Source organism: Delphinapterus leucas, chromosome 5, assembly GCF_059928025.1.
Source record: "Delphinapterus leucas isolate spDelLeu-1000000601 "Yukka" chromosome 5, BTC_Dleu_Yukka2, whole genome shotgun sequence".
Taxonomy (NCBI): domain Eukaryota; kingdom Metazoa; phylum Chordata; class Mammalia; order Artiodactyla; family Monodontidae; genus Delphinapterus; species Delphinapterus leucas.
The window spans coordinates 63,267,602-63,281,509 of NC_143133.1; the positions used below are offsets into that span (position 1 = coordinate 63,267,602).

The 13,908-nt window shown below is 47.8% G+C and overlaps 1 protein-coding gene across 5 annotated transcripts in view; it reads left to right on the plus strand.

Moving 5' to 3' along the window:
• The first annotated feature begins 4,558 nt into the window (after nt 1–4,558).
• Nucleotides 4,559–13,908, plus strand: part of KLF3 (KLF transcription factor 3) — a 34,820-nt gene continuing 25,470 nt past the window's right edge. For 3 of the 5 annotated variants that reach the window (XM_089911785.1, XM_089911784.1, XM_089911783.1), the window contains exon 1: nt 4,561–4,887. The gene's annotated coding sequence lies outside the window, so the exon portion shown is untranslated. Of the gene's footprint in view, nt 4,888–13,908 lie in introns of all 5 variants that reach the window. The other 2 variants (XM_089911787.1, XM_089911786.1) reach the window with 1 other exon arrangement.

Genomic DNA, 13,908 nt, shown 5'->3' on the forward strand with positions numbered 1-13,908 from the left:
CTAGAAGATGAATAAGGTCTGGGAATCTAATGTACAGCATTGTGTATATAATAAACAAATTGTATTCTATACTTGAAAGAAGTTGTTAAGAGTAGATCTTAAATTTTATTACCGCCAGAAAAAAAAAAGTAATTATGTGAGGGGATGGAGGTGTTAACTAACTTTATTGTGGTTATCATTTTGCAATATATATGTGTATCTAATCATCATATTGTACACCTTAAAATTACATATGTTATAGATCAATAACATCTCAATAAAGCTGGAAGAAAAAGAAAGGAGAAAAAAACACATACATTTCCCTTTAAGGTAGATGTGTCTGTGTTGATCATAATTTCACAAGCACGTGACAATTTTCTGCCTTCATAACTCAGTCCATCATCACACAAGGAGGAGAAACTTTCCTGGGGAAAAAATGGAAAAACTCTGAAAGAGAGTGGAGGAGGAAGAAAGAATCTCAAGAATATGTGTCTGTGTATCAGAAAGAGATTGCCTGAAACGGAACTAACTGTGATATAAGCCCTGAAAGAGAAAGTGGAGGTTTATAGTGGCTTGTATCCACTAGGCTCTGAATCAATCTCAACATAGTGTTATTGTTTAGTTGTCATCTGTTAATCAACAAATATTTTTGGAACAACTTATATTTGCCAGACACTGTTCCAGGAGTTTGGGAAACAGCATTGAAGAAGACAAGAGGGTGCAGAGAAAAGGAAACCCTCCTACACTATTGGTGGGAATGTAAATTAGTGGAGCCACTATGGAGAACAGTATGGAGGTTCCTTCGAAAACTAAAAATGGAACTATCATATGAGCCAGCAATCCCACTCCGGGGCATATACCCGGAAAAAGCCATAATTCAAAAAGGAGTGAAGAAGACAGTGTCCTTGCTCTCATGGAGCCCAGGTTATAATGGGGAGAAAAGGTTAAAAAAAAAAGCAAGGAGAACTAGACATTGAATGAGGAAGGGAGGGATATTTTAGATTGTGTGGTCATTCCTAAAGATGTAATATTTGATCTGAAAACTAATGTTGAAAAAAAGAACTATCTGTATGGAAATCTGAAATCTTGCTTTCCCCTCATGACTACAAGATGGCTGCCATAGCTTCAAGCATCACACCCTCACATAACTTCCAAAGCAGGTCTGGGGGTTTATCCTTTCAAGAGCTTCCTTTCATCAGGAAGAAACATTTTCCATAAGCCCCAGCACACTTCCCTACAGGTCCCACTGGCCAGAACCAGGTCACATAGATATGGTTCTCTCCACTCACCAGCAAAAACGATTGCAATGATTGGTTGGGAGGAATGATGATGGCTCCAGGGAGGGGTACCCTTCCCTGAGCACATGCTGCCCCAAACCTAAACCAGACTAGCCTGCTATCCTCAAAGAGCAGCAGTGAAGCAGCTACTGGAAGGACCAAGCTTGAGATATTTCATTTACCCAGGATATATGGATTTATCCAGTACCAAAGCTTGTGCCAGGCACTGTACTAGTATTAGGAATAAAAAGAAGACCTAGACACCACTTTGTACCATCTCCTTAAAAACAGTGAGGGGAACTCCTTCTTCCCTCTCCCTCACTATTTCAAAGGTACAGTTCATGGCCACTTGCCACCCTGAAGCCCCCTCTCATCTTTTTGGTCTAAATGACTTCTTCTCAATTCATAGTTCACACTTACTCATTTTAGAAACATTCATTGAACATCTGAGCCATAAGGATACAATTTTGCTAAAAAGACAAGGTCCGTGCCCTCACAGAGTTTCTATTTTAGTGACATAGAGAGGTAAAGAGTCAATTACAAGAAAGAATAAAAAGAGGTGAAGCCTGGGTGCTATCAGGGTACCAAGAAGGAGCACCTCCACTCATCCAAAAGTGGGGTGAGGGATGGTAGTAAGAAAAGATAAATTTCATTGAAGATGTCAATTAAAGGATGAATAGAATTTAGGGAAATGAGAGTGGAGGTCAGGAGTTGGGGAGAAAGCCAAGGAGGCTAGTCCATCTAGAAAAATGAGCGTGTGCAAAGGGCCAGAGGTGGAGACAGAGAGTTGGAGGAAAGCAAAGGAAAGAAGCTCATTGTTGCTGGAGAAAAGAGTGGGAGGGGAGCACAGGTAGAGATGAGTTTATAATGACAGGTGAAGGCCAGGTCAACACTGGGGCTAAACTCTTGGACTTTATCCAGAGAGAAGCCATTGAAGGGTTTGACATGTTTAGGTTTGCATTTTAGAAAAAGGCATTCTTAGTCCTTTGCTCCAATCCCTTACCCACACTTCAGCCATGCTGCAAACAGGATGACCAACAAGACACTGTGGCAATAGGCTGGGCCAGGGTGGTGGCCAAGGAGTGGGTGTTGATTGAGGAGGTCAGGGATTCAGTGAACCACAGGACTGTGACCAGCGAGGGAGGGGGGAGGAGTTAAGGATGACTTCAGGCAGTTCTGGTTGGGGCACCTGGAGGGATGGTGGTGTCCTTCACTGGATGGATTCATTTTTGGACAAGTTATGTTGAGCTGCCTCCCACAGGGCACTGAACACAGTTGTGTTCATTAATTAATCTTTTTTATGACTTCTCTCCTCCCTCCCGCATCTTTCATATCAAAGCCCCTCCCTATCAGATAGACCTACTTCAATCTTCTCTTCAGGTTTTCATTACTCTGTGTCCCCTGAGTGAAGCCTGTAGTTTTTGAGACCCCACTATGAGCGAGGCACAGAAATGCAAAACAATTTCACCAGTCATCACTAATATGTTGTTGTTTTTTCTCAGCTAGTACAAATCTAAGTCGTCTAATCAGACATTTAACGGTGTCAGTGATCAATGGGTTGCAATTAGTAATTGACCCGAATCCAACTTTTTCCCTTGTATTTGTCTTTATTCACTAAAACAAACAAACAAACAACCTCATCCCTTTACATTTTAAAGATTAATCTTCTGGGACAGTATGATGGCACATAAACCGGTGTCCATTCTGCGTGTTTTCCACGTGGTCTTTTATGTATATGCATTTTTTTTTTACAACAAGCAATTTCACTATTTGAGGTTTCCCGGTACTAATTTTATAATACTGTGTAGTTACATGCCGGGGCTCCGAATATACTCTATCTCTACGTTTTAAGTAGTACCATGCCTGGATGAAGCATCAAAGAGAGAATAGTGAACTTAAAGGGACTTTAAAACATCTTGAAGCAATAACAAGCCATAGACTGCAGCTGGGGCATTTTAAAACAGTGCACAAGACTAAAACAATTGAACCAATTTGTCCTTTGTTCTCTTTATTGCATTCTTTATTACATTAGTACTGCTGAAAAAGAAACTCGAAAAGCATTAAACTTGGGTACCAAGCTCTCCAAAGTCCTTCCAGGGGCCTGGCTGGGACAGAAAGCGAGTTTCCGCCTCCCGGCTCCTGTGAACTCCCCCGAGGACGCTCGCGCTCGGTCCCAGGGAGGCGACACGAAAGGAAAGGTCGCCGCTGCGAGCCCTCAGCTCGCCCCGAGTTCTCCCTCTGGGCGGGAGGATCTGGACCGAACTTTGCCAAGTTTTCCGACAGGCCTGGCTGAGCAAATGCCGCTGCGCCCGTCGCCGTTACGCTCCAGCGGCAGGCCCGGCCGTGGGAAGTTTGTTCGAGGGTCTCCCGGCCTTCAAAGAAAAGTCCCGGGAGGTGGGGGCACCACCCTGCCGGGCCGCACCCCCGTGGGGCGGGCGACAAGGGGGCCCCGGCGCCCCCGGGCACAAACAAAGCGCGCCAGAGGATGGCTAACGACCTCGGAAACTCCGGACCATTTTAGGGTTTAAGTCACCCTAACTGCCCTCCCTTTCCTCGCCGCTCTTTCTCTCCCGAATCCGCCCCCGTCCACCCGCTGCTTCACCAGCGGTGCCTTTTTCTGCTTTTTCTTTAAGAGAGTTGTCTGCGCTGGGCCCAGGAGGGGCCGCGCTGGGCGCGGGGCCCAGCCCTTCCCGCCACGCCCCGGGGCCGCCCTTCCCGCCGGAGCCGGCTGATTGATGGCCCCGACCGTCCCGGGTCCCCCGCCTCGGCTCGCCCGCGAGCCCGGCTGTGTGTTTTGGAAGCGGCGCAGCGGGCTGCAGCGCTGTGACGCCCGGAGCGGCCAGCGCCGCCCTTCCTTCCCCCCGGGCTCGGGCGGCGGCGCGGCGGCGGGTCCGGGCCGGGCGGGGCCGCGGGCTCCCGGGCGGAGGGCTACAGGGAGGGGACTTCGGGGCGGGGGCTCCAGGGCGGGGGCGCGGGGCCGGGCGGAGGGCGGAGGCCGCTCACGCCCAGCCCCACGGCCGCACCGCGCCTCGCGGGACAGGTTGGGCAGGCGGGGCGGCGCCCGGCTCCGGGGAATAATGAGTGTCTGTCAGGCCGTCCCCGGGTGACTGGGCGGGGCGGGGCGGAGGCGGCGCGGGAGGCGAGGGTGGCGGGGGAAGGGCGCAGGGCGGGGTGCGTGTTTGCGCTAGTGACTCGGCCGACCCCTCCGGCGGCTGCCTCCACCCAAGTGGGTGGGGACCCGCCCAGCCCGGGCGGCCGCGGCGGCTCCCTCTCCCCTCCCTGACCCTCCCACCCCGGGTCCCAGCCTCTACTTACCCCGCCAGCCCTGGGAGGCTCGCAGAGCGAGCGGCGCCGGCGTCATGTGACTGCCCGGAGTTGGTGCCAGGAGCCAGAGGGGAGCCAGGAGCGGATCCGCGCGGAGCCGGGGCCCGAGCTGGAGCGCAGCGCGAGCGCCCGCCGAGCCGAGCCGAGCCGCGCCCGCCGCACGCGCGCCAGTCCCCGTCCCCTGCGGCCGCCACCGCCAAAGCCGCCGGGACTGGAGCGCTGACACCACTGCATCCGCGGGTTTCCAGGCAGCCCGGATCCGGGCCTTTATTTCTCGCCTGCAGCGCTCAGCACCGCGCCTCGAAAAGTAAGTCCCCTCTCCCTCACCTTTCCTTCTCGCCCCGACTCCCGCTGCCCCCCTTTTCGGCTCGTCCGGTTTCCTTTTTTTCCCCCCAAGGGGGGGGCTCGCAGCGAATGGGTTGGGGGTGCAGCGCGGAGGTTGGGGCGCTCCTGGGCTTGGGAAAGTGCAACAGCTCCAGGCAGCCGGGGGTTGGGGTGGAGGAGGAGGCGAGGAGGAGGGGGCCCCCGGGTTCAGCGGTGGAAAGTGTGGGATTGGGGAGAGCCACCGTGCGGATCGCGGGTGCGGGGAGCGAGGCTGGCGGCGCCTGCCGCGGCCCCAGTTAGGGCGCGGGCGGGGGCTCACCTGTGTGGTCCCCCGACAGCCGCCCGCCCGCCCTCCCGCGATTCCCTCCAAAGCCCCAGAAATCTCAGTTCCCTCCGCGTGTGGCAACGTTGTTTGGAGAAAGGTAGCGCAGAGGCCGCGCGCTCCCGCTCCTCCCCCTCCTGTTCCCCCACCCCCCGCGCTCTCCCCCTCCCCCTCCCCGCCCTCCGCCTGCGCCCCCAGCAGCCCCCCTCCTCGGACGGGGCGTGCTGTCGCTCACCCGCCGGCGGAGCAAACTTGGAGCAGCTTCGCGGGCCTTCTGGGAAGAAACTTGGGGCGATTGGGAGTGAAGGCAAAACATCCCAGCCTCGGTGCTGGAGCCCAGGAACTGCCAGGGCGTCTGGATTCCCGAGGGCAGGAGAAAGAGCTGGCCGGGTTTGGAGAGTCCTCCTCCGGTGCAAGGAGAACCTGCCGCAGTGTCTGGAGCAAGGATTGCAGCGTGGCTGGAGGCGGAGAACGCCTTAGTCAACTGCCCGCAGTGTTAGGGACCCGAGCCGGGTGGGGACTGAGGGACGGATCCCTGGACCCGCACCCTTGGGACCTACCTTTCCGAGTGGCTTTTTTGGAGATGGCAGACAATACCTGGAATTGTCATAGCTACTTCTTTGGCAGATAAAAGAGAGAACACTCTACGCTGCTTTAAATTTTACAGCAATATACAATAATACTAGATGAAGAACGTGTGAATGGGACTTTTTTTAAAGTCAGGTTAAACGGAAATTGGTAATTGCTCACCTTCTTGTATTTCACTAAAATAAACATTTTACACTGAATTTTTTTTTACTCAGAATGTATTTTTCCATTAATGTCATCCAAGACACTTAAATGTATTTATATTCTCACAAGAATCTAGTATATGGAGAAAAGTATGAAGTAGTATTCTGACTTCATTTAGATTTAGTATCTGTAATTATTAAGCAAAATCAAGTGGGGAATAGGGCAGTTGTTCACTATAGGTTATTCCACAGAACAATTTTGTGCTGTCCTTTTCTGAGTGCTTTATGTATGAATTTGAGGAGCATTTTTAAGAGAGAAATCCATCTGGATGATAATCTGCCTAGCCCAAGAGAAGACTTGCTTCTAGGGAAAAAACAATTTAATAACACTAACATCTTCAAAATTTTGTGAGTTAGTATCTTTAAAAGAGTTAGTAGTATCTTTAAAAGAGTGGATGAGTTTCTTCTGACTTGAAACATGGATTATGGGAGTTGCCCTTATTCTGTTAACAGAACCTGAAATGGGATGTTTGATTAATTTCATTTAGCTCCCTAGAGAAACTGATATCTCAATTTCTACAGTCAGTGGGGTTTGCTGCAGAACTGTTAGAAGAAAGCAGCCTAATGTACTGTGGGTGAGGTCAGTGAAGATAGGCTGTAAGGAGCATTCTGTTTGCATGAAGAATGCAAGTATGAAAATCCTAACGTGAGAACAACAAAAGTAACTACTTAGACCACAGAACCTTGTCAGAGGTAAAACATGACAACATAGCTTTGGAGAGAGCTATTGTTTTTTTCACTGCAAAGTTTCTAAATTAAAACCCAATCTTCTGGTTGCTATGGTCACAGTGATGCCTTTTTTTTCTTCTTTTTTTTTTTTTTTACCTGTAGTTATGTCTACACACAGATTCTTAAATCTCTGCTAATAGAAACCTGAGTTAAACAGTACTGGCTAACAAAATAAAGAGAAAAATCAGAAAAGGACTAGTGAGTGGATTTTGCTACCTTAAAAATACCTAAAGGAAAAATAGACATTTTAGGATGTCTTATACAAATTGATACTCTATTCTGCAGATTGTATAACAATTTTGGATTAAATGAAATATCAGGAACAGAATCAGATTCTCAAAAGGTGGATTTTTGTAAATGTGTGTACATGTAGAACAGATGTGCAGCTGTGTGGAAGTATCTTTGTAACTATGCAGTTGAAAAAGACAGTGAAAATTTGGGGTGACTCTAGATGTCCCACACTCTTCATCTTAGAATTTAGTTCTGTGGCTCAGGGACACTTACAGTTGGTCCCACTTCGGTTATGTGGGATGACCCCAGTGTCAACTGAATTCTCAGCAGCTGTGCTGTCTCATTTTCCTCTTGATGCTCTGAGGCTGAACAGTGATCATTACCCTATTACCTTAACCCAGAATTTGATCGTGGCTAGAGACCATCCATTAGGATGGGGGAGAAAGAGACAAAAGAAATTGGTAGGGAGGCTGGTGTTAATTAGGAAGGTTTCTGCTGCTTGAATATGATAAAATCACATGTTCACTTACGGTGTTTACTGTATGTGGAAGCTCCTATTTGTAAATAGGGCAGGTCCCCTGTATAAAGCTGGTGTTATTATTCACGCCCATAGAACAAACACCTCCACCCCCCTGTTGTTGTCTTAAAAAACTCCAGCTGCTCATGAATATAGGGTCAGGGAGGGCCGGCTAAATGTTTCTCTGTGCTTTCTCTCCAGCACAGCCAGCAGAGCTGTTTCCTGTTCTTTGTTTCAAGGCTGGGGTTTGCGTCATACATTCCAAGTGGCATATGTGTGCTCTTTCCTGTTTCAGGCTGTTTTCTGGTAGATCAGTAGCCCAGACCAGGCCATGGTCCCTGCCCCTAAACTCCCTATCCCCACCCAGGGAGTTATCATGTCTCTACACACTTACGATTGCCTAAGATGCCTGTGTTATGTCATAATGAGAAGTCAGTTAACCTTTTCACATACACCCTTTGCTCCCATGTGTTTATATGGGTGAATAAATACTTTTACCTTTTTTAGTTTATCATTGCCAGCTTGTGATTTTAAGAAATGTGTGTGCATGTTGGCTAGAAATCTAAAGGAGGTTGTTTTGTTTGTTTGTTTTTCATTCTTGTTTTGAGATAGGCATTTTGCCCTGAAGCTGTCAATTTTGGATGGGGTTACCACCTTACAGTTTAGAAGATCTAGCATGATCTGAAGGATGTGGCTCACCCTTGCATTTAACACAGGACATTCAAGGCACAGGAGGCTTCATGGGATGGAGAACTCAAGTAGCCTTGGCAGCTTGGACTGACTTGGAAGCCTTGCTTATGTTTTAAGGGAGAAATCTTCTATTGAAGCAAAACATAAGATGTATTGAGAGTACTACAGGATTATTTCTTTTTAAGGACAAAGATTTTACTGTATGCTACATCTGATTTCCAAACTGTTCTAAGGATAAGAAGCTCAAAAAAAAGGAGAACTGGAATAAGTTCATTTAATGATAGTTTGGAAATTTTTAACCTTATATTTTGAAGACAGAAGGAGAATGCTCTTGTTTTTATTGTTTTACAGTAACAACTTTCTCCTAATCCCCCCCCCCCTTTTTTGGTATATTCTGTCAGTTGTGAGTTAGCAAATTTCTGGGTTAACCATTTAAAACCTACTTTAACAAACTATTTTTCTGTTGGTTCTCCAGAAATGAAGTTTTAAAAACAAGGTTGGAAAAGAAAACTTTTGACAAGTTTCCCCCTTAAATGTCTTATTTGGGGATTTTCTCTAAACTCTAAAGGAATTGTCTGCAGTGTTCTCTAATGGAATTAATGGAATGAGTTGCTGAGGAAGCACATCAGGCCCTACCTATTCTTCCCCAAATCGGTAATAATACTAATAACGCTTTGGTTTTAACATCTCTTCCCGCCACGTTTTTCTTTGATAGATAAAAGGGAAGTGCACAATATGCTATTAAGAAAGCTGCTAGGGTCAAATAGTAGGATGTTGACAACCTTCCAAGAAAAAAGATGGGAGATTGGAAAGTTTCAATAAGATTTTTCCTTTCTTCTTTGGAGGAAGCAAACTTGAAATAGTAAGTTGCTTGTAGGACAAGAGGCCTTTAAACTAAATTCATAAGTAACCCAAATTGAAGTAAGTTTTTTTGGTTTAGTTCCAGAGCTGTGAACAATTCAACTAGATTTGGTAGACTGAGTCTTTATTTGGCTTACCCCAAATCATTCTTTCCTCCCTATTTGTTGGGAGAGGGAGGTGGTTAATAGAGGTGATTAGGATCTAATATGTTCTGTCAGGAAAAATTCTGCAGGCTTTTAAATGTAAGCTAAACAGTTGGGGAAAATTGTACCAGTCTGATAGTTATTATAATTACCAGAAAAGTGAGGGAGGTGAACACAATAGTTTCATCTCTAAACCATGTAAATCATTTATCTCCATAACCCCCCCCCCTTTTTTAGATACTTGCCTTCTTAATTTGTCCAAATCAACATTTCTGCTATAAAATGAACAGCTTTCTTAAGTGGTTCTTACTCTGTTTTCACACCCAGTTGTGTTTAAGAAAAATAAATACAGGCAACCTCATCCTTTAAGTATCAGGAATTACATTATTCTGGAAATTGGGTTTCTTTCTGAAGTGCTTCAGTTATCATTGGTTATAGCTTTAAAAAAAAAAATCCTAGAGACATAAAACAATTGATATCTGGTTTGCTAATATGTAGTATTCCAGCCAAAACTCATGATGGAGTGAGTTGGAAGGGAAGGATTATGACGGCTTTTAGCATTCTCATTTTCAAGCCTGATCTGTCCCTTTCTTAGACCCCGTTTCTCATCTGAAGCAGTAATGCCAGAGCTCGAGACAGGAAACCAGACAGCAGTCTGCCCTGATAAGAGAGGGCATTGTCTAAGGAAGGTAGCCCTGCTTTCCCCCCCTCAATTCTCCTTCCTTGAAATTTAGTAGTAATAAGAGACACAATGCTATAGACACAGTTTCTGAACCAGAACTAGGACTGTTTTTTCCCACAGCAAATATATGTATGTATATACATATATACACATACATATATATATATATACACACACACACACACATATGTATGTCTCTATGTATATCCTTTTAACTGGCTCTGTGCGCTTTCTGGAATATCACCATAGTTAAATGGCACATTAGAAAAAATTATCAGTATATTTTGTATCTATTGGTCAGAGTATTTAATAGTAAGTTTATTTCTCTAGCAAAGCAGATTCCTAGAGCTATTGGAAACTCATTCCTTTGTGTTGGCAGGCCGAATACATTATCACTTCCCCCATCTCATTATTAAGGGGAGCTGGAGACTGAATGTAGTAAGCTAAGTGGCCCTTCAGCCCATGCATTCCGTGTAACCCTGGGTCTAGCTCTTACCCTCTTCCCGGAAGGGGGTGCCTCCTGAGACAGCCCCCTTCCAAGAGGACCCTGAAGGAGCCCAGCTTAACCTGGGACATGCTTAAGATGGTTGCCAATCTCTAGAAGGCCTGGGGCTCTCCAGAGATGGCCTGGAGCTAGTCTCAACCCAGATCAGTGGAGTTTGGTCAAATCTAGATAGAAGAGGTCCAGCAGACACTGAGGTCAGCGCCTTCTACCCTGGAGAGCGACCTGTGATCCAGTGTGGGGTTTTTCTCCTTTGTCCCATATGCTCTTCATTCTAACTACTGTTCTCTGAGTCTAATCACTGAAATCCACTCTTCCGTTTGTTCTTGCACTTTACACCCTGGTACCTTCCAAAGCTTTGCACCTCCAAACCGCTAACATTAGGAAGTTCAAGTTCCTGTTCCACTTAGTTCTCCAGACAAGGGTGTTTTGTCTCCCAAGCCTCCTGAGTAAAGTTTTCACATTTACTTTGCGTTTCAGGTTTTAGAAGATGATTTTAAGGCTAGCTGCACTGGCCCCTGGGCAAATTTTCCTTGTGTGAACCCCTTGTGTACAGTCACTCTGAGGCCCTTGCCCTTCATTTTATCCTAGCATGTAAGAAGGGTAGTTTGACATCCATTCATGTATTCATCTCACAAGTATTTACTGAGCACCTACTCGTTAGAGCTAATCTAAGATTGCAGTCATTTTTCTCAGTTATGCCACAAAATGGAGTAGGTCCAGAGTGATCTAACCTGAAAAGTCACTTGGAAATCGTAATTGTCCGCTGGAACCTCCCCATGGCACTGCCTTCCATGGGCCAGTGTGGCACACACACCCCACGCCCCTGGCCCCAGGGGAGTGCCCCAACTATAAGATGATTCTACTTGAGAGTGAGTCCCATAGCATAGAGTGGAGCAGAACAGAAAGAGCCGTGGGTCTGCAGTGGACAGACTTGGCTTCTTGGCTGCAGCTCCAGCCAGCTCTGTGAATTTGGGCGAGTCTTTTCACCTCTGTTCCTCCATTTCCTCATTTCTAAAATGGGGACGAGGACCTGACCCTTCCACCTTTGTACAGTTATTATGAGGATTTCCGTATTTACTTGGGTGAAGCTGCCAGTTTTTTCTGAACAGTTTTATGGATGCACTGGCTAATAATCGGCTAATTTGGGGCCTTCAGAATGTGTCTTTTGATGTTGCGTCCAGGCGTGCACTGAGACAGGGGAGGCATCAGGGACCAGTGGGAAGGAGTTGAAGTCACCACTGCTGTAAATACACTGCCCCTGGTTCCAGATCCCCGAATGACAGACCTGTCTGCAGAACTCTCCATCCCACTCTTGATGTGTGTTGTCCCCTGCCAGGGACACAGCAGGGTGGAGTGCCAGGTCCACCACCAGCCTTGAAGTCTGACTACTTGGGGTTCAAATCCTAGCTCTACCACTTTACCAGCTGTGTCATCTTGGGCAGATTAATTTACCTCTCTGTTTCGGTGTTATCAGTAAAATGGGAAGGTAGTACCTCCGCACCTCATAGGAATGAAATGACACAGTCCATGTAAAGAACAGCACCCAGAGAGTGCCAGTAGGAAACCTGTGACATCACTGAGCCCCTGGCTTTCCTTGGTCAATAGAAGAGGCTTAAAACAAAACAAACCGAGTGTTTGTTACACAGAAACACACACACCTTGAAGTCGTCTCTTTCTCTTCTCTCTTGCTGTCATTTTTTTTTCCCTTATATGAGGTGTTTTTTTTTTTTGTTTTTTTTTTTGCGGTACGCGGGCCTCTCACTGCTGTGGCCTCTCCCGTTGCGGAGCACAGGCTCCGGACGCGCAGGCTCAGCGTCCATGGCTCACGGGCCCAGCTGCTCCGTGGCATGTGGGATCTTTCCAGACTGGGGCATGAACCCGTGTCCCCTGCATCGGCAGGCGGACTCTCAACCACTGCACCACCAGGGAAGCCCCAACCTATCTTAGGTTTTAAAACAGAATAGAGACCTTGACACTAGACTTGTTTAGAAGATCTGTGGGTGGGTAAAAAAAAAAAATCAGTATGATGCTGATAAGGTCTCTGGAGGACCCTGAACAGGCAAGGTTAAGGTTAGGAGCATACCTTTTTTTTGAGGAAGTTTGGTTTAATAGATTTCCTTTAGGTTAGGTCCCCTTACTCCTATTACTTATTTAAGGGAGGTTTGTTTGTTTGTTTGTTTTTATTTAAGGGAGATTTCAAGTGCATTCGAAGGGAAAGGGAAGTGACTGTGGGACTCCTCATACCGGCTCAGTGCTTTTATATTCACTCCTTTGGGCCTGGCAAAAAACTTAGTGGACGTTCCTGATCTCCTCTGGGGAGCAAGGAGGGAGCCCCTCTAAGGGGGTGTAAAGCACTCCTGTCCTCAGGTGCTGCCAGTCCGGGTGGTGGTCCTGGGCAGACCATTTGTAAAGTAGAAAGGCGCAGCCTATCTAGGTAAGAAGAGGTGGCCTCAGATTGGTCAGGGAGCAATCAGCTGGCTGCGCCGAGCGGCGAGGGCCTTGAGCTGGTCTTTGAAGAATTAGGAGGATTTAGATAAGCCGGAAGGGGACGGGCATTCCACCCTGGTTGCCCAGCGTCAGGGCCGAAAATGAACAAAGGCGGGGTAGGGAGGCCGGGGCGCGGGGGGGGCGGGGGGGGGACAGGGCAACCAGCGTGGAGGGCGCCTGGTGGAGCTGGGGCCGCTGGTAGGAGAGGGGACGCTGAGCGTGGTGCTTGAACTGACTCTGCAAGCCCTGGGGGTCCCGTCGGAGGAAGGTTTGGGAGCTTGGGAAAGACCAGCTGAGAAGAGGGCTTTGAGAAATGTAGGTGGCAGGGGCGTCAGGATGGATTCTCCATCCTGGGGTGGACTAGTGGAGGTGAGACCCCAGTAACACAGTCTTGAGGTACTGAGGGCCTGGCCCCCTGGTGGCAGCAGTAGGTGTGGAGAGAAAAGTTGGGGAGGAAGGCTTAAAAGATGACCTCTAGGCTTCCACGGTGAGTGACGAGAAGATAAGGCAAATGGGGGAGGGGAGCAAGGAGGAGGAGGGTTTCCGTCTGGGAGGGGTTGAATTCTCTTACATAGCACTGGTGCAAAATGCTTTTTTGTTTGTTTACTTTTGAAGGAAGAGGGCAGTATTAGCTCAGTTCCACATCCAGAGGTTCTTTGGCTCTGAAATAAACGTTTAACGGAGCATCCTCAGGAGCTGGGGGAAATACCACCACTTCTTTCTGGTTATTTGCAAGGTTCCAGCCATCTCCGCTCTGACTGGAATTTCCAGGAACTGTCAGCTGACCTGAGCCAATTGGTCCCTCCCAGTGCCCCCCCCCGGCAGGGCGGGGCCCCATGGGTGGAGGCCCCTTAGGGTGGAGTTGGGTGGGTCTCCAGTGATAGGGCACCCAGCGGAGAGGCAGACAGAGGCAGTGGCCTCTCGCAGCCCTTCTGGGTCTGATTATATAACACTTCACAGAAGAAAACTGAGGGCTGAGGCAGATCTTGTAAGATGTGTACACAGCAGGAGTACACATTAGAGGTGCTTTTCAATTGAGTTGAGGT